Source organism: Symphalangus syndactylus, chromosome 15, assembly GCF_028878055.3.
Source record: "Symphalangus syndactylus isolate Jambi chromosome 15, NHGRI_mSymSyn1-v2.1_pri, whole genome shotgun sequence".
NCBI classification, from domain to species: Eukaryota; Metazoa; Chordata; class Mammalia; order Primates; family Hylobatidae; genus Symphalangus; species Symphalangus syndactylus.
The window spans coordinates 101726432-101746589 of record NC_072437.2 but is presented as its reverse complement, the minus strand read 5'-3'; positions in this window follow the sequence as shown (position 1 = coordinate 101746589).

The following is a 20158-nucleotide window of genomic DNA, read 5'->3' as shown; positions in this document are numbered from 1 at the left end:
AAGGAGTTTGAAGTTTTCAAGAAGTAGAGAGAAGATCAGAATGGGTGGGGCAAAGGGTGAAAAGCAGGAGAGTGGTGAAGAGATGCTTGGGAAGAATGAAGGAAAAACCTTTTAGGCCCTTTGTCCCCATTGGCATAGGTGATATTATTCTGTGATAACAAATAATCCCCTGAATCTCAGTGTTTCACACCAACAAAGGATGATCTGCTCATGTCACAAGTTCATAGGAGGATGACTGTGACTTTCTTCCACATCTTCATTCAGGGCCAAGGGCTGAAAAACAACTGCTAACTGGAGTATAGCAGCCTATGGCAGACAGAAAAGAGCCTTGTTGGAAGCATCACACAGCTTTCACATCACGTTTTAGGAGCTGGCTGATGGCAACTTCTGCTCATTTCAGTGGGCAAAGTAAATTGCGCAGTTGAGCCTGCTGTCAACAGGATAGAGTGGGACAGCAGATATTTCCTAACAATAGTACAATCTACCATATAGGGCTGAAGATTGTAACCATTATTTGAAGAACAATGGTAAGCCAGGGTGCACTAATGTCACTCTCTTAAGATTAGACTTTATTTTTAAAAACAATCAAAAGACAGCTGGAGCTGGGTGCGGAGGTGACTCATGCCTATAATTCTAGCACTTTGGGAGTCCAGGTTGGGAGGATCACATAAGCCCAGGAGTTCGAGACCAGCCTGGGCAACATAGGAAGACCCATTTCTACAAAAATTTAAAAAATTAGCCAGATGAGTCCAGGCGTGGTGGCACATGCTTGTAATCCAGCACTTTGGGAGGCCAAGGCAGGCGGATTACAAGTTCAGGAGATGGAGACCATCGTGGCTAACACGGTGAAATCCCGTCTCTACTAAAAGCACAAAAAATTAGCCCGGCATGGTGGCACACACCTGTAGTCCCAGCTACTTGGGAGGCTGAGGCAGGAGAATTGTGTGAACCCAGGAGGCAGAGGTTGCAGTGAACCAAGATCACGTCACTGCACTCCAGCCTGGGCGACAGAGTGAGACCCCATCTTAAAACAAAACAAACAAAAAAAAAAACTGAATTTTACTTTGCAATTACACTGAATGATATTTAACCTTTCTTGGCAATATAAATGACTGGGGTTGAGAATGCGAGTGCTGTTTTTTGTTTTTGTTTTTAAGAAGCAAAGTAAGATTTAATGGCAAATATAAAGTCCACACTTTAAAAATTTAACACTCAAATTTGACTTATCAGTTGATTGATTTTTTAACTTGGCAAGGGTCTCCTGTGATATTTTCTAATGATTACAGTAGCCTGAAGAAAAACAAAAAGCCTGAAAGTGAAACAAACTTCTTGGGGAGAAGATGAGTTCCCTGAGATACAGGATATTGAAGGAGAGTTTGGTCTACCCTGAATGTTATGAATGGGCTTCAGTAGAGGTTCTAACTAAGGCTTTCCAAGGCTGATGGATACATGGATACAGATGTTTTAAAGGCATCAGTCTCTAGATGTTGAATTACCACATGTATGCAGCTCTTGACTTGCTACTTCAGCCTCCCCACTCCTATGCCCACAGCAGCCTTTTCCCTTAATTATAAAAGTGGTGGGAAGCCATACCCCTCACCCATCCCAAATCTGCAGACTCAGAAACTTAAAGGATGTCAGACAAAGGGACAATTCTAAAACTTGGCTTCGGGAAAATCTTCCTTAATGATCCTTGAGAAACTATAATCTCACCATTGGCTTCCTGTTTATGCCCGTTTTACACATATTTTTGTTACGGATGACACATGGGTTAGAAAACAAGGTATTCAAATGTTCTACATTTAGAAATATTGAAGACAGGGGTGGTAGGAATGATAGCAATGATCATTTAATAACCTCGGCATTTCTATTTTCAAAATGTCGTCCAAGACTATATCCTTCTCTAGAGTCAGTAAGAAGAAAGCAAAGACAGCATCAGTAAGAAATGTGAATGCCAGAGGGGAACAATGACACCGGGGTCTATTGGAGGTAGTGCTGGGGAAGGAAGTGGGCCAGGAAAAATAGCCAGTGTATGCAAAGATTAATACCTAAGTGAGTGCTGTTTTTGTCCCAGTGCCTCAAGGGAAGGAACAGCTAACCCCCTGCAGAGTGTTGCCCACCCTCAGACACAAGCTGGATCCATCCTTTGAAGACAGGATTTCACCTTGTTATAGGGTTTGAAAGAACACTAGGCCTGAGGAGAGAATGTTATCCTTGATTGGTATGGGGTCTGTGACAGTCAGGGAAAAAGAAATCCAAATCAGACATGTATTTCTCTGTGAGGAAACAAGTCTTGCCTTCCAGAAACCATCTGTGTCCCAGTGCGGGGCCATGTTCCAGCAGAGGAACCTGCACAGGAGGCAGGATGTGTCCTCCTACAACCCTTAGACTAAGGCCAGTGTCCGTAGCACTCGGTTTAACCTCTGTTGTAGCACTTGCCAGATCACTTAAATTATCTGTCAGTCTGATGTGCTTCCTCACAGGTCATAAACGTTTTAAAAACAAGAACAGCCTCATAGCTACCTTGTGTCTGTCACCTAGCTCAGTGTCTGGCAGATACTCAACCAAACAGATGTAGGAAGAGAAGGCCATTGATCTAGCTGTCTATTCCTAGGACAAACTTGGCAGGGGCTCTCTTTCAGTCAGTCAGGGGTGACTTTCTGTCCTTTCCGGCAATGCCTGGGAAGAGCTCCAGCTGTCTGCACAGTGTGAAGGAGGCAGGGGGCAGAAGGCACGCTGGCAGGAAGACCCATCCAGAGGCTCACCTGAAAGAAGCTGCTGCCAGAGGAGTGGGCAGCAGAACCCACATGAGAGACCCAGGGAGGACAGCAGCAGGACTTGAGCCAGAGCAGGGGGGAGTTGGGAACTTGAAAGAAAGGCATCAGATCCTGTCATTGCTTCTTGCTTGATAATGAGATGTTTCTTTCATACTCAGTGACTAGTTCGCAAGAAGAGCTCTGGGCTCTCCCAAAAGCTGGATTGCTCTGGTTTTTAGGTGGGAATTAGAACCGAGAAAACTGTGACTCCCTCCTACCTCCCCTTCTCCAAAAGAAGAAGGCATATGGGACTCTGAGTTCCTTACCGTCTGGGACTGTATCTTGCTTATTCTCATCTCTGACATGGAGTGAGAGGGAACAAAGTTTGTATGTATGTCTGCACATACATAGGGAGTATAGCCTGAAATTAGGACAGACTCACCCCCAATTTCCTATACCTAACAAAATTATAAGGCTATGACCTGAGTAATTCATACATATATACTCAATATTAGCTTAAGAGAAAACTTATCTTTTGTCTCTGTTTCATAAGAGTAAAAAAACTAATCTTTTATCTGGATTTTGAGAAAACAATTTTGCTGGTTTTTAGAGCCTGGTAAGTGAGCCTTCGAGTGCTTTGTTCTCCCTGCAAACCTGCCCAGGAGCTGTAACCACCCAGGTCTCATGTTTCTTGTCTGTAGATTCATTGACTCCCAGCCTATTCTGACATGTGACACAGCCCATCAGGCAGTAATGTTTATGTCAGTACGTTTCAGGCAAACTAATCCTGAAGGCAAATAAACATGGGAAACCTGGATCAAACAGAGTGCAACAAATACCTTTACATGGATTCCTTAAAACCTGCAACTTCCTTAATATACCCTGGAGAGTGGGTATACAGCATTTCCCAACAAATGTAACCACAGGACCCAGTTTTCGCAGCTAATGCACAGAAATAATGTTCTGCATAGCCCACTGTGGAATTTCCTGGAAAACAGGAGGAAAGGTCTGCAGGGGCCACAGCAGACCTTGGGTCATTACTGTAAGTGGCTTTGAGTGAGTCACTATACCTGACTGGGTTTTAATTTTTCTTTCTGAAACATAGGGAAATTAGATACCCGCAGACAATAGCTAAAGTCCCATCTGTTCTGTAGTTCTCTGATATTCTACTAGCTGGACATGGTGGCAGGTACCTGTAGTCCCAGCTACTGAGGAGGCTGAGGTGGGAGGATCACTTGAGCCTGGGAGGTCAAGCCTTCAGTGAGCCGTTATTGCACTACTGCACTCCAGCATGGGCAATAGAGTAAGACCCCATCTCAAATAAATAAATAAATAAATAAATAAATAACCTCTTTATCTATAAAGGCCACTTTTAATAGAATGGAAAAAAGTAAGCTACAGCTTGGGAGAAAAATATTTTTTAATTACATATCTGAAAATGGACTTGTATCTAAAATATATAAAGAACCTTCTTGGTTTCAGCCCCCATTTCCATGTGCAAATCCAGGACTTTCATCATTTTGTGAATGCCCCACCTTTTCCTTCAGCAGAAAGAAGTAAATTATTCAATTAAAATGGGCAAAATACTTGGACAGATATTTCACCACAGAAGATACAAAGAAGGAAAATAAGAACATGGAAAGATGGTCAACAGTGTAAGTCAAGTTAAAACCGTGGTGAGATGCCACTGTACTCCTAGAATGGCTGAAATAAAAAGAAACTCACAATGCCAAATGCTGGTGAGCACACAAAGCAACTGAAACTCCGGTAAATTTCTAGAAGGAATGCAAAATGGTACAGCAACCTTGGAAAATAGTTTGGCAGTCTCTTATGAAGTTAAACATACCCTTACCAAAGGACCCAACAATTCTCACTCCTAGGAATTTACCTAAAGAAAATGGAAGCTTATGTTCCCATAATAGCCTGTACATGAATGTTTATAATCAGCTTATTCAAGGTTGTCAAAAACTAAAAAACAACCCAAATTTCCATCAACAGGTGATAGGACCGTCATCAAGCTGTGGTGTATACGTATGATGGAATACTACTTGGCAATAATAAGATACCAAATACTGATACATGTACCAATATGGGGATGACTCAAATGCATTTTGCCAAGTAAAAGAGTACAGACCCAAAGGACTATGTAGTATTATATGATTCCTTTATTATGAGATTCTGGAAAAGGCAAAACTATACGAACAGAGGACGGATCAGTTGTTGCCAGAGACTTGGGGGTATGAGAAGGGGATAGTTGACTGCTAAGGGGCAGCAAAGGAAACTTTTGGAGGTGATGAAACTGATTTGTATTATGCTGGATACATGACTCCATTCATTATTCAAAACCCATAGAACTCTATGCCAACCACAAGAGTAAACGGTACTGTATGAAACTTTGAAATTCTTATTTTATTTTTTGTAGTGACAGGGTTATAAGATGTTGCCCACTCTGGTCTCAAACTTCTGGCCTCAAGCAATCCTCCTGCTTTGGCCTCCTAGAGTGCTGGGCTGACAGGCATAAATCACTGTGCCCAGCCAATTTTTTTTCTTGAGACAGAGTCTCGCTCTGTTGCCCAGGCTGGAGTGCAATGGTACAATCAGGGCTTACTGCAGCCTTGACCTCCCGGGCTCAAGCAATCCTCCTGCCTCAAAGTCCCAAGTAGCTGTGACTACAGGCATGCACCACCACACACGGGTAATTTTTTAATTATTAAATTTTTTGTAGAAACAGGGTCTCACTGTCTCACTGTGATGCCCAAGCTGGTCTCAAACTCCTGGCCTCAAGTGTTCATCCCTCCTTGGCCTCCAAAATGTTGGGATTAAAGGTGTGAGCCACTGCCTAAAAATAATTTTAAGGCATTTTAATTGATATATAATAGTTGTACCTATTTTGAGGGAACATGTGATATTTCGATACCTGTATCCAATGTGTAATGACCAACTTAGGGTAATTGGAATATCCATCACCTCAAACATCACCTTTTCTTTGTGGTGGGAACATCTTAATTTTTATTTTCTTGCTATTTTGAAATATAGAATAAATTGTTAACTATATTTTCCCTAGTGTACTATCGAATTTTAGAACATTCTTCCTAACTGTACTTTTGCAGCCCAACTCCTCAAAGAGATACTTGTCTAGGAAGCCTGTGCATTTTTGGAGGATGAGCAATGCTAATCCTTGTCCAGAGAGAGCAAAAATTAAGAGAAATTTTAAAATTTAGGCTATATTAATACTGATATAAATAAAAATACACAGTACCAACTTTACAAAACCTAGGAACTTTTTGCATACTATGATTAAAATAAAATATTATCACTTTTAAAAGATGTCTCAGTATTTTTAAACTCTAAAAGAACACATGGTTTGTTGAATATTATTTTCATGGTTGGTCAAAATGCCCTGTTTTCTTCCCTGTGCATTACAAACACAACCATCTCCTTAACCATGTAGAAAAATGTAAGATAAAGTGTTTGAAGTTCTGTTTACTTGATTTTTTTCACTTGGTTTTCTTTTCTTGTACAAATTTTTCAAAGCAAAGAACAAGTCTAAAGTTTGTATCATTTGAAAGGGTCATTTTACTGGAATTTCACTGAAGTGAAACTGTTGTACTTTCTTTGGAGTGAAAGCATTTCTTCAGCCCCACATCTCCAATGATTTTATGAGAGCCCAAATCATCTTGCTTCAAAACAAAGTTAAAATCAATTTATTCAAAGATGGACATGCTCCTGAGCATTCAAAGGTAAAGTCTTGATTCATTCTGCATTAGTGAACAAATATTATGTTTTCAAATCAATGGAAGAAAAACTACTTCTTTAGTGCAACATGCACTCTCCTAGTAGAATTTGTAGGATGAAACTGAAGCGATGGTCTGGTGAGTTTTTAAATTAGAAAGCAATTCTCCTAATGAGAACATGCATTAGGGATGCAGTTCCTGCTCTGGCTCACCTAACACACCAAAACTTTCCAAATGTATTTCATCTCAGCCCTTGAACAACCTCAGAGAACCAGCATGATAAATGTGCTCTAGTGTTTCAGTCCTCAAGGGCCACTAGAGTTAGAGCAGCCTTTATTTTTTGGCAAATAAAACCTTCCTTTTAAGTACACCCATTTCTGTTCCAAGGGAAACAACGCTGCTAGGTCTAAGCTATGAATCAAATTATTCTACAAGATAGGCTTATGCATTTTAGAAAAAAGGTATCTTCTGAAGCCAGATTTCCCATTTCTGTAAACAGAGAAAAGTAGAGATTTTTGAAAAGTATGTTGACTTTTTCTTTCAGGTCACTTGGATATTTTTTACTTTGGGTATTTAAAGTGGTTTTCAAAAAGCCCTAATTTCCTACTAAAACTAGGAATCTGTCTCATTGAAATTATGTTTCTGACTAGCGGTTAACATAGTAAAGCAAAAGGAGACAGTCATCTAGCGATTGTCTCACAACTGGGGACAATCTCTAAGAAGGACTTTCAGGAGGGACTCCCCAGGAAGAACTCTCAGGGGGCAGGTGATTCAGTCATACCTTAAATAATGACCAAAACCAATGGCACTAGATGACAAAGATGTCATTCTGTGATACCTTCCCTTAACACCAAGATAATTGTATGTGTTTATAAATGCTTGTTAGCCTGAGTCTCTAAACCCATTCCCTGCATATTCTGTACATTTTACAGATAATTATAAGAGATAACATTAATTGCATGCTTATTCAGTGGTCAGCACTTCTGGAGCTTTATAGGCATTTTTTTAAAATTTAATCCTCCAACAACACTAGAAAGAGGAATGCTATTGTTGCATGAACAGACACTTCTCAAAAGAAGACATACACTTGACCAAGAAACACGAAAAATGCTCTACATCACTAATTGTCACAGAAATGCAAATCAAAACCACAATGAGATACCATCTCACATCAGTCAGATGGTTATTATTAAAAAGTTAAAAAACAGCAGATGTTGGTGAGGCTGCAGAGAAAAGTGGGCCGAGTGTGGTGTCTTATGTCTGTAATTCCAATGCTTTGGGAGGCCGAGGGAGGATTGCTTGAACATAGGAGTTCAAGGCCAGCCTAGGCAACATAATGAGACCTTGTCTCTATTTTTAAAAAATTAAAAATTAGCCAAGAGTGGCAGTTTGCACCTGTGGTCCCAGCTACTCAGGAAGCTGAGGTGGGAGGATGCCATAAGCCTGGGAGGTTAAGGCTGCAGTGAGCCATGATTGTGCCACTGCACTACAGTCTTGGTGATAGAGCAAGACCTCATGCCAAAAAAAAAGGGAGTGGAATGCTTATATGCTGTTGGTGGGAATATAAATTAGTTCAGGCACTGTGGAAAGCAGTGTGAAGATTTCTCAAAAAACTTAAAACATAACTACCATTTGATCTAACAATCCCATTACTGGGTATATATCCAAAAGAAAGCAAATCATGCTACCAAAAGGACATGTGCATGTGTATATTCATAGCAGCACTATTATCAATAGCGATGACATGGAATCAACCCAGGTGCCCGTCAATGGTGGATTTAAATGTGGTACATATACACCATGGGATACTATACAGCCATAAAAAAGAACAAAATCATGTCCTTTGCAGCAACATGGATGCAGCTGAAGGCCAATATCCTAAGCAAATGAATGCCATAACAGAAAACCAAATTCCACATGCTCTAACTTATAAGTGAGAGCTAAATATTGGGTGCTCATGGACATAAAGATGACAACAATAGAAATTGGGGACTGCCACATGGGGGAGGGATGAAGAGAAGGGGACACGGTTGACAAACTAACTATTGGGTACTATGTTCAGTACTTGGATGATGGGATCATTCATACCCCAAACCTCAACATCATGCAATATATCCAGGTAACAAACCTGCACATGTGCCTCCTGAATCTAAAATAGAAGTTAAAAAAATAGTATGCCTAACGTCCAAACATTAGTATGTATTCATGACAGCATGAAAAATCTGAGAAATCTATAACCTGTAGCCAGAGCCATCACACTATATTGTATATGATGAATGGCCTAAATGAAAAGAGGTCTATACATTAAATAAAGAAGGAAATAACAGAGGAGGAGAAAGAGGAGGAAGAGGAGATATTGATTTTGATGAGGAAGAGAATGTGAGAGAAACAAAAGATGAACACTGACACACGACGAAGCCTTTTCTTTCAAGATTAGCAGATTCTGTCCTGTTGTAACTTGACTCAAGACAACATCAGGACAGCCATTAGTCAGTGACCTTCTGAGCAGAAGTCATTTCATCATTCTCTGATCCTTTCATATTTGCTCATTAGGACGTGATGTATAGCTCTCCCTAGGCCCAAGCCAACAAGGCTAAGGTAATGTTCCATAGCTGATCCAAGAAGGCCCTGCTTCCTTGATCTTGAGACACTCAATTCTCTGGCTTCTTGTTGCTGTGAACCTGCTCACTGGTTACTGCTGGACCACGGAGACACTGATGGCATATTTGATACGACACCAGCAGAAAACAAAACTGCTTGAAGGGAGGGCCACAGCTTATTGTTCCCAGCAGGCAGCAGCTGCTGAAGCTCTGATTTCCACACCTCTTGCTCAAAGCTTCCTGGAAACCCCAGCTGGAGAGATTCTGCCCTAATGTCAGGCTATGTGGACACTTTATCCTCAAGGCACTTAGGGACTCAAGAGAGGGCATGCCAGCTTCAAATCCACTTGTAGGGTAAATGATACAGAAAACCAGCTCAGGCATGGATTTGTACACACATTAAGGAAAATTTAAGGGTCTTCAATCCATGAGCCTCTCCATGACTTTCATTGGCTCAGGGAAAATAGACTAGTCTCAAAGCAAAGAAATCCCCCTCCACTGCAGACACTAATGGCAGATCACTTCAGACACTAACGCCAGGTCACTTCAGGACAGGCTTGCAGGCTGTTTTCTCTAAACAAGTGGTTCCTAGACTTTACTTTTATGGACTGGTAAAATGACCAAAAGCATTATGAGAACTAACATAGTACCAATATTTTATTTTGCCTAGTATGGACATTAAAACAAGCAAACACACTTCTATCTTCTATTTGCCTTCATATCATATTAAAAAGGATGTGTGGTTTCCCAGGTTTCTTCTCACTCCCTACCCTGGCAGGCTGATCTCAGAGTTCTTTGGTCCTCATGTGGCCCTACCACTGTCCCTCAGCTCCTTCATTTCTTCCTTCCCTTTTCACCCAGCTGAGATCCCACAGTCCATCGCTGTCCTGAGTCCTTGACATTGCTCCCTCACCATCCTGGCCTCTCTCTCCTACTGTGGCACTGTCTCAGCAAAACCCTGACATCGCTAACTGCAACTTTCTATCAACTCTGAGCCTTCATCTGCACAATGGGTGCATCTGGAAAACACATTCAATCTGGCCAATGGTCTCCGTTGAAATTCATGGCCTCTAACCTCAAGTAGGCCCCAAGTGCTTCTCACAGATACTGCAACAATTCCCTGGTCCAGTCACTCGCCCACTGTGCTGGGTAAACATCTCACATATCCTAGACTCCCCCACGACCCTGCCCCTTCTCTTGTCAATCATCTTGTTCCCAAACTATTCCGTGCTCTGACCGTCTCTCCTGACAACTTCACACCTTCTCTTCTTGTCTCTCCCCCAGACCTCCATACCTCCCCATTTCCCATCCTTACTTTCAGGCAAGGATCCTCCTTTCTATTTCACAGAGAGAGCAGAGGAAATTAGAAGAGAATATCTACCTGCTCCCACCACCTCATCTGCTGTTCCGAGCCAGTGGCCAGCTACTCAGCCTTTCTTCCTGTTCTGGTGGATGAACTGCTCTTCAGCCAACAGACAAGTCCCTAGGAAAACAAAAAGTCACAGTTCTTGATCCTATAAAGCATATGATCTATTAGGAAGACAGACCAGCAAATAAAAGATGATAAGATTATTATAATACTCTAATAACAATCATAATAAGATATCATAGTAATCTTAATGACAAGACTCATGTCTCATAAAGGGCAAGTCTAAAGATTAGTGAAAGGTGCAAGAAGATGCATCAAGGTGTGCCTAGAGGGAGGATCAGGGCAGGCTTTTCATGTGTGTTTACCCGAAAGAGAAGCAGCCACGCTGGGAAGAGGGGCTACCCATTGAGGAAAAAGCAAAAGAGGAAAAGCTCTACTGGAAGAAAGCCTAATTATCAAAACCACTGAGGCTTAGACATTGCCCACCAGCAGACATCACATGTCTAGAAAATAAGAAACAATTCAGAGAGTGCTAACTTCGTGAGAACAAAACCATCAGTCAGAGGCAAACACCACCCCGTGGTATTTGGTATTGTCCTTGCTTTCAAGTTGTTAATAATCAACATAGAGGCTGGTGATAGCTGAGGAATCTGCCTGAAGATGGTAAACAGCCCCCAAGATATTAGAAGAAGATGGACAACAAATGGCATCTGGGTTTCAGTCTCTGCCCTGCCATTAACTGGGTGCGGCTCCGGATGGTCTCCGTTCTCTGGACTTCAGTTGCTTTGCTATAAAGGAAAGGGTTTGGATTATGTTATTTCTAACTTCCTTCTAAATGCTAACACTCTGGATGACTACAGAATACTTTGGGGTTTGCAATTGACAGAAACAAAAGAAGACTTGAGTCTTTGAGTTACAGGGTTGAGACAAGCATCTCATCTCAGCATCGCTGTCCAGGGTGGCTTAGTCTAAGGTGCTGTGTCATTCTCAGGAATATCTCTGATGTGTATTTTCAAGTCTTACAAGATCTTTGAACCAAAGGCTGGCAGATTTATGCTCTTTCCATTTATGGGAAAATGACAGGAAAGTGTTTGTGTTGTGTGGATGGTTTCCGGTGCCCTCATCAACGTCTGGCTTTAAGGCTGGGTCAATACCACTTTGTTTTCCTCCAATAAGTGCCTTAAAACTCTCAATGCCAGGAACAGCAACCAATCTTTATTAATTAGCCTTTATTCTCTGAAAAGATGCCTTCAGTCACATTTAGAAGGAGAACTTAGTCCTATCCTTGGCACCAGTTTCTAGAATCCTGCCCTTCACATTTGCTCCTTTTAATGACTTCGTATCCACGCCTCCTGGGCTATTCATTTGTTCTTAGGTCTGAGGGGCCGGCCTCAGATGACCAGCTCGTGAGAATACTCAGAAATGTACTTCTTGCTTGGCACTGAGAAAACTAGACCTGATTTGCTTTGGGTTTTTTTTTTTTTTTTTTTTTTTTTTGCATAAAAGGTAGCAACTGAGGATTTGATTCCAACCCTCTGCCAAAATCCATATCCTCAAGTAGCTTATCAGGGATGAAATTAACTATAACTGAGGCAGAAAGTGAGTTTGCTCTCTCCTGATGTTAGCACCCTGCAAAGAGTTAATAGATCATGATTCTTAAAAAATGACCCACCAAAGCAAGGGAGAATCCATAATAACTCACATTGATTATTTACTATGTGCCATCAACCGATCTAATTGCTTTTTGTATATTAACCAATTTATATATGAACACCTTATAAAGTAAATATCATTATTATTACTACTCCATTTTATAAATGAGGCTAAGCCGGGCTAAGTATATAGTTAGTAAATGTCAGAGCCAAGATTCCCAAAAAGACTCTCTGGCTTTACAGCACACAATCCAGACCCCAGGCTATATTGTCTCTCAGGTTTCCCGTGGTGTGTGATTCCATATATCTGGCATTACTAGTTCTATTTCTATCTTCCCCTAGACTATAAGCTCCACGAGGACAGGGCCTTGTCTGCTTCACTCACTTAAACTATCCTTAAAACTAGCTCCATGTCTAGCTTATACTAAGTGTCTATAAATATTTGTTGAGTGTAATGGAAAATGACTTCTTTCCCCAATTCTCAGAACTGAGCAAATGCATAAAAAATAGTTGCTGGGGCCGGGCGCGGTGGCTCACGCTTGTAATCCCAGCACTTTGGGAGGCCGAGGCGGGCGGATCATGAGGTCAGGAGATCGAGACCACGGTGAAACCCCGTCTCTACTAAAAATACAAAAAATTAGCCGGGCGTGGTGGCGGGCGCCTGTAGTCCCAGCTACTCGGAGAGGCTGAGGCAGGAGAATGGCGGGAACCCGGAGGCGGAGCTAGCAGTGAGCCGAGATCGCGCCACTGCACTCCAGCCTGGGCGACAGAGCGAGACTCCGTCTCAAAAAAAAAAAAAAAAAAAAAAATAGTTGCTGGGTTCAGAGTTGAACAACTGAATGAGGGTCTGTCAGGAATTCTCTCCTGCCATCGCTGAAGCTCCCTGGTGGTGAGTGCAGCCACATTCATCACTGTTATACTCACAGAGGCTACTTAAGAAAAATTCCCAAAGGCCTGAACCTTCCCCTATTAATCCCACACTCACACTTACTTCTTTTCACTTAAAAAACCATGAAAATCTCCCTTAACAAACAGAGCCCACTGGTCTTTGGACTTTTTGTGGGGAGTCAAGAAGCACAGCTGATGCAGGGAATTCTGCCTGTACCCTCTGCACCCTCCTGGCTTCCTTCTCCCACCCAGGCTCAGTGCAGCCACAGGGATAGGGTCTAGGCAGTCCTCCCAGGCTTATTACAAATCTTCATTGGTTCACACTTACATTCCCGGGGCACCTTAAAAGCAAAGAAGCAGAGTTACTCGGAATCAGCTGAAATCTGTCAAGCCTCCAGGCCAGCTGGAGCAGACCAGTCCCAGGGGATGGTAACCTAGCAACCGTTCAGGTCCCACAGGCCTCCAACTGCAGCACCTTCTCCTTGGAGTCACCCGACCCCATTTGCACCACAGCCTAAAAAGGGTTGAAGAGGTATTGAGACTGGAGATGGTCCTGGATATGAGGTGCATGTGATGCACACACATGTGCATGTGTGTTTATCTATATCTAGGGGAAGATAGAAATAGAACATACACACGTGTATGTGTGTCCCCTGTTTATACTGTTTGTAGGGAGAGGGGATGGATAAAAAATGACATGGGGATCCTGCCTGTTAAACCAGCTTTACTGTCTCTCAACTAAAATCCACTGGTGACTGCAAGCGTTAAAATTGAGCTAGACATTGGTTCAGAAAATGCCAGGAGAGCCATCCCAGTAGGGCAGTATTAGCTTCATAGCGGCAGCAGTATCTAAGTGGAGCTTCTGAGAGCTAAGAATAGCTATTGTTTATTGAGTGCCTGTTCTGTGCTGTGAATAGTGCTAAGCACTTACAAATATTGGTGTGGATTGAGTTGGCTAACTATGAAATAGTCAGGTATTATTCATGCCATTGTTACAGATGATGAAACTGAGGCCCAGAGCAGTTGGATTATTTGCCCTGAGTCACACAGCTGGTGAGAGGTCCTGGTACAGGCTCCAGCAACAACCAACAGCACAGCCTGGGTAGACCTTGGCTTCCTCTCCCATTGAAGAGGAGAATAATGCCAGCCTTGCCTGTTTTGATGGCATCCAAGGAGACAAGTGATGTGAACATGCCCTGAAAAGGACCAAGTGGGTGGATTTAAGGTGATTCTAGGAAAATTCTTTCCCGTTTATACCGTAAGATACTTGGGGGAAAATGTCTCACTTGATTTGTCTGTGTCCTCAGAGGTAGTACATATAAAGCTCTTAGAAAATAATGCATTGAATGAACAAATGAATCAACACATGACAAATAAACTTTTAGGTGTGTTCAGCAAGTGCTGCCTCCCAGAAAATAACTCAAACTATTTTAAAATTGCTTTCCTCCAAGCCCCTGGGAAATACAGTGTTTCTATATAGCCTCTGAGAAAACCTTACCACCTACAGGTGTGAATCTAAGATGCAATCTTTCTGATTTCCTGGGAAGAGCTGTGTGTTTGCTCACGTGGAAATGTGCAAAGGTAAGAAGAGCAAATATTTCATTTGATGGGAGCCAAAGTAGTATAACAGCACCAACAGTTTTTTAAATGAAGTCCTAATTATGGCTCATAGTCTCACTTATGATGAGAATATTTTTGAGGTTCATATATATTCATAGAGATAGATTAGATGATACATGATGATAGGTAGAAAGACAGACATTTGCATATACTATTTTTAAACATCAATCAGGACAACCGTGCATGGGGGAGGAGAAGTATTAAAACCGGACATACGGAGTAATGCGGAAAAAGTGGGGAAGACAGCTTTGTGTTCAGTCCCATGATGGGCCCAGCTTGTCTCTACCTGCCACAGTCTGCCTGGCAGGAAGTGCTGCAGTGGCCACAGCTGGAGCCGCCTAGGGATGTGTGGCTGCCAACAGCCAACAGCAACGGGCACTTGGTTCGTGCTGGTGGCCAACTCGATCCACACCAAATGTTTGGCAAATGAAGTGTGGAGTGGAAATCTGCCAATTTAAATGACACGGTGCTTGGTGTATGCTGTTCCCTTTGAATCTCAGTATAATAATTATGGCTCCACACCTTCTATTGCCTTTCGTTTAATCTGATATGGTAGGAACCTGGGGCCGGGGCGTGGGGGAGATATATCCAGTCAGCTCCTGATGAAGGCAGCTCCCGATGTCAGTGGGTAACTTGAAAACCAGAGATAAACTTTAGGCTGGCTTGGGATTGAGGAATAATGCTGGAAGGAGAGCCACGTGCCCCTGACCTTAAGGAGGATCCAGCAGATGGACATGGAAGAGTGATCCTCACCATCTGGGTAATCCGTGTGCAGAAAATTGGTAGTCAACTGTCCACTCTTTGAAAAATAGCATATGTTACGGCCACCCAATATCATTCGTGACCAAAACCTGTTAGAGTTTGTAAACAGCCTGGAAGAACAATGAGAAAAAGCCTTAATTGCAGATCTGTTTGTGCTTCCCTTATGAAAGCAAATGAATGATGTGTTAATGGAAGGTCTTGGGACTCATTTACAAGCTTTGGCACCTGTAAGTGCTGTCTCAGGCAGCCTCTACGGAAGGACAAGTATCAGCATTTTAAAGGAATCGAGGACATTTTCATATGCGTGTGACCCTTGCTGTCCCCAATTCTATTTACAATGGACACTTTACATTAAAACAGATGAACAAATAAAATGACTGGGAGATGATTAGCTTTGAAGCATGAAGCGTAAACAGTCTTGGTTTCACACACATGCTAATTGCTTTCCACTGATGCCTCACAGAGAAAGGACCTATAGGTTGGAACAACTATTGCTGGAGTACCTGGTGTGATTATGTATGTGAAGTGTATTATACACTGTAAAGTGATGTACAAATGTGAGTGGTTGTTTATAGCAAGAGTAGACATGATTCTATACACCCCTTCCTCCTGGATCTCTTCTCTCTCTGCAATTGCACAGCCTTTAACTACAGTACAAATGCACATGTGTCAGCCTCCCTAGATAATGAGAGGGAAGTTATTCTCTACCTGCCACTTTTCTCTCTCTGGCCCTCATCTATTCTGTACAGTTCTCTCCTTCTCCCTGTAAGGGCACTGAACTCACAGGCTTTCCCCTGGCATTTCAGAAGTCTTCCTGCCCCACAGCAGGCCCTCCCAAACCTACCCTCTCCTGCCCTTCTGCCAAATTTACATCTTACTTGTGACAGCTTTTCTGGATCGGACCCTTAATTAATTGCATTCTTGCTCACCAGTGGCAAAGACGAGACTGCAGACTCCATAAAGACATTATGTTTTCTTTGCACATCTGCTTTGCAGTAGAGTAACATTTAGGGGCCTGTTGCACACAGGATGGTTGGGAGGGCACAAGACAAAAGCAGGCTCTGGCCAGGCATAAGAGAACAGACTTTGACTTGACTTCCTTAGGATTGTTTGCTGCTTGAGTGTCAGGCTAAGTTGTCACCTGGCTGTAGTCCCTGGCTTTTCATTCAGTATTGCCACTTCCTGGCTGCTGAAACTGGGCAAGTATTTGATATTTTTGAATATGTTTTCTAACTTATAAAATAGAAATGTTAAATAGTGCCTGACTCATAGGGTTGCTCTGAGATTAAATGAAATATTTATCAAGTGCTTGGACACTTCCTGACATGTACTAAGTACTCAGTAAATGCTAACAATCATGGCCCAGCCTGTTATTATCTTGCATATGAGTATGCAGTCTACCATTTTGCTGGACTTCCAAGCTTGGGTTCCAAAGATTACCCTGGGACCCAAGGAGGAGCATCTCAGAACCAGGACCCACAGGACCCCAAAATGATGCTCTGAGGCATCAGAGAAACATGCGGCTATCACCTTCAACAGATATACCAGACTGTCCATGGAAGCCCCGTAAGTAAGCACCATTTTCAAATGTTCCATATTCATCCCCAAAACCTTCCCTAAAAGTTTCAAGAGAGCCTCCTTCCCAAACAAACTGAGCCAGAAACTTCTTCTGAGCAAAACTGATTGACAGCCTGAATGATTGCAAGTTCACGTCTAACATGGTAGAGCATCCTGGGTTATTTATAGAACAGCTTTTATTTGACTAAATCTGAGCTTTCATCTTCCTCAAAGAGATGAGGATAAATCTTTAAAAACAAATAAGTAAATAAAATGTAAAGGAAGGGGGAAATATAAAAAAAACAAAAAGGAAGTCATTCTCGCGGCTACTGGAAGTGGGCAAAGGGCAAGAATGTCTCAGCATGTTTTGAAGATAGTCATATCTTTTCTGCATCTTTTCAGGCATGTTTTCTGCCTTTTTTGACAAACCCTTCAGCAGAACTCTGACCCAGCATTTCTTCCAAGCTTCTACCCACTGGTTGGCAAGAACACCTTTAACTAAGTTTCCAGTCCAACATTTCTCCCAAGCCTCTGCCTGCTGGTGAGCAAGAACACCTTTAACTGACTTTCCCATCGGTTTAAATTCATTCAATTCATTGCGTGTATCTCTGCATCCCTTTAGCTAGTCTGCAGATACTTTAGGGAAAAAATGCCAAGTCCCTTAGATAGCCCACTTCCCACCTCCTTCTGCATCTCTCCCTAGGGTAGACTCCCATTTTTGGAGGAGAGGGGATCTTACTCCTTCTCCTTTTTTTTTGTTGTTTTGTTTTGTTTTGTTTTGTTTTTTCTGAGACAGAATCTCACTCTTTTGCCCAGGCCGGAGTGCAGTGGCGCTATCTCGGCTCACTGCAAGCTCCGCCTCCCGGGTTCACGCCATTCTCCTGCCTCAGCCTCCCGAGTAGCTGGGACTACAGGCGCCTGCCGCTGCGCCTGGCTAATTTTTTGTATTTTTAGTAGAGACGGGGTTTCACCGTGTTAGCCAGGATGGTCTCCATCTCCTGATCTCGTGATCCGCCCGCCTCGGCCTCCCAAAGTGCTGGGATTACAGGCGTGAGCCACCATGCCCGGCCGGATCTTACTCCTTCTCACATCACAGGGCAAAGAGACTCCCTGGCCTTACATAGTCCTTGAAGGTGTGCAAGCTGTTGTCCCCTGTCACCAGAGTGATGTTCCTATCGCTATGGGGTCCTGCTAGCCCCAAAGTCTAGCCGATTTCAGCCATGACTTGGTCTCTTCTGGGTTCGTCAAGGCCCAGAAGCACTCATGGGATAAAGTGGCCTCTCCTTGACTCTGGCTATCTGCAGACCCCTGAGCATCTGCTGCATCTTTGGGCAGACTCTGCTGCAGGGCTTCCTTGCCTGCCATGGTAGACTGATTGACAAGTCCCCTGGCCATCAACTCAGCATCCACAGCCCATGGGCACTGGCAGCAGCCTAGAAAGCTAAACCCAAGGGATCCACTCTGTCTGACTCTGCGGCTTTGCCCAAAATTGTTGTAGGTAGTAGAACATCTTAAAAGATCATCAGTTCCTGAGTTGTCAGTGTTAACATTGCTCATCTAACACATCTACCTCTCTCTCACATCTAAGTAGGTTCCATGTCATCAGCTGTCAGGCCTTCTGGTTTTGGTATCAAAGACAAAGGATTTATCTTAGAGGAAAATTCACAATTTTGAGTCTTTGGTGCATGGCTTCTCTTACTAAAGGTGGGTGGGAGTGAATGTGTAAAGACGGGTATGAAATTCCCTATCCCTACAGTTACCTGATTTTCAGGGTTATTGCTCTGTTGCAGAATCTTAACTTGCATGGGAGAAGTTAAATATTATGTCCAGCTTTCTCTCTGCAATCTTCTGTAATATTTTTCAAACCCCTCCCCAACCCTACATACAGATAGATACATTGAGCCAACCAGGATCAAGGTAAAGAACTCACGTAGGTAAAAAGAAAGCACATTAATGGATTTTAAATAACATCCCTGTTACATATATAACTCCCATTCCGACTCCATTTTGTATGTTCCGTATTTGTTTCTAAACTCGTTCCTAAATACTTCAAGAGAAAGATTATTTATTTATTTGAGACAAAGTCTCACTCTGTCACCCAGGCTGAAGTGCTAAATACTTCAAAAAAGCCTCTTTCCCAAATAAACGCAGCCAGAGGCTGAGCACCCATTTCACACTGATGAAAAGTTCTGTGTGCCATGCACATTCACCATACACACTACATCCACAGCCAAGCTCCAAAATCCTTTGTCTTTTTTTCTGGACAAGATTGGTGCTTTGCAAGTAGAGGGGGGAAGCTCATAAATGGCCCAATGCTATAAAATAAGGCAAATAAATGTTCACCTACTATTCATTATACATAGAGAATTTTGAAAGGAACAAGTTTTAGATTTGATCTAAATAAATTACATTGATCAAACAAATTAAGAACAAAGAAGTTTCCCTGCAGCAGGAGAGGCTGCAGAGCAGGTTTGCAAGCTCTCAATTCAGGATGGAGCTGAGTGCTTTAGATACATGGGGCTCTTCCTTCAGCGTGTGTCAATCTGGGTTTTAACTGTTGTTAAGTTAAAGTTTACTAAGTTAAGAAGCATCAGCAATACCCAAGAAAGCATGAAGGTTCCAGCAGCTATGTTCAACCCATGAGAAACAGAAGCAGTTTGAAAGATGGAGCTCATTTTCACAAGCAAAGCAAAGGGAAAAGCCAGTGAAGCATGGAGTCACAGAGCCAGATGAGAGAACGGCGGTAGGGGCTGCTCCTGCAGGTCCCTGTTTGCTAACAGACAGCCTAGGCCAGTGACACAGGAGCTTTCGTTGGCTGTCAGATCATTTTCAGAAGCAGCAATTCATGTCACGCTAATAGCTCAGTCTATAATTAGGCATATTTATCTAAGTCTCTGTGATCTGTCTCCTGCCTCTCTGTGCTTGGTTTCCTCCAAGAACAAATAATCCCAATGAGTTATGAGTCTCTCCAGCGTGGCAAGTGGGAGTGTGTGTGTGTGCCGAAAGCCCTGTTATCAAATGGTCTAAATGCAATCTCCTTATTGTTCAAACATGTGGGTAGAGATTGTCTCTTCTCATGGGAAGTGGATTCTTCAGTGCTTACCAGATAGAGCTGGGAAGCAAAACACATTGTCTGCCACAAACTGACAATGATCGTGCTATTTCTGTATCTTCCTATATTAGGTCAAAGGAGTACACCTTTGCGATTGATTTCAAGACT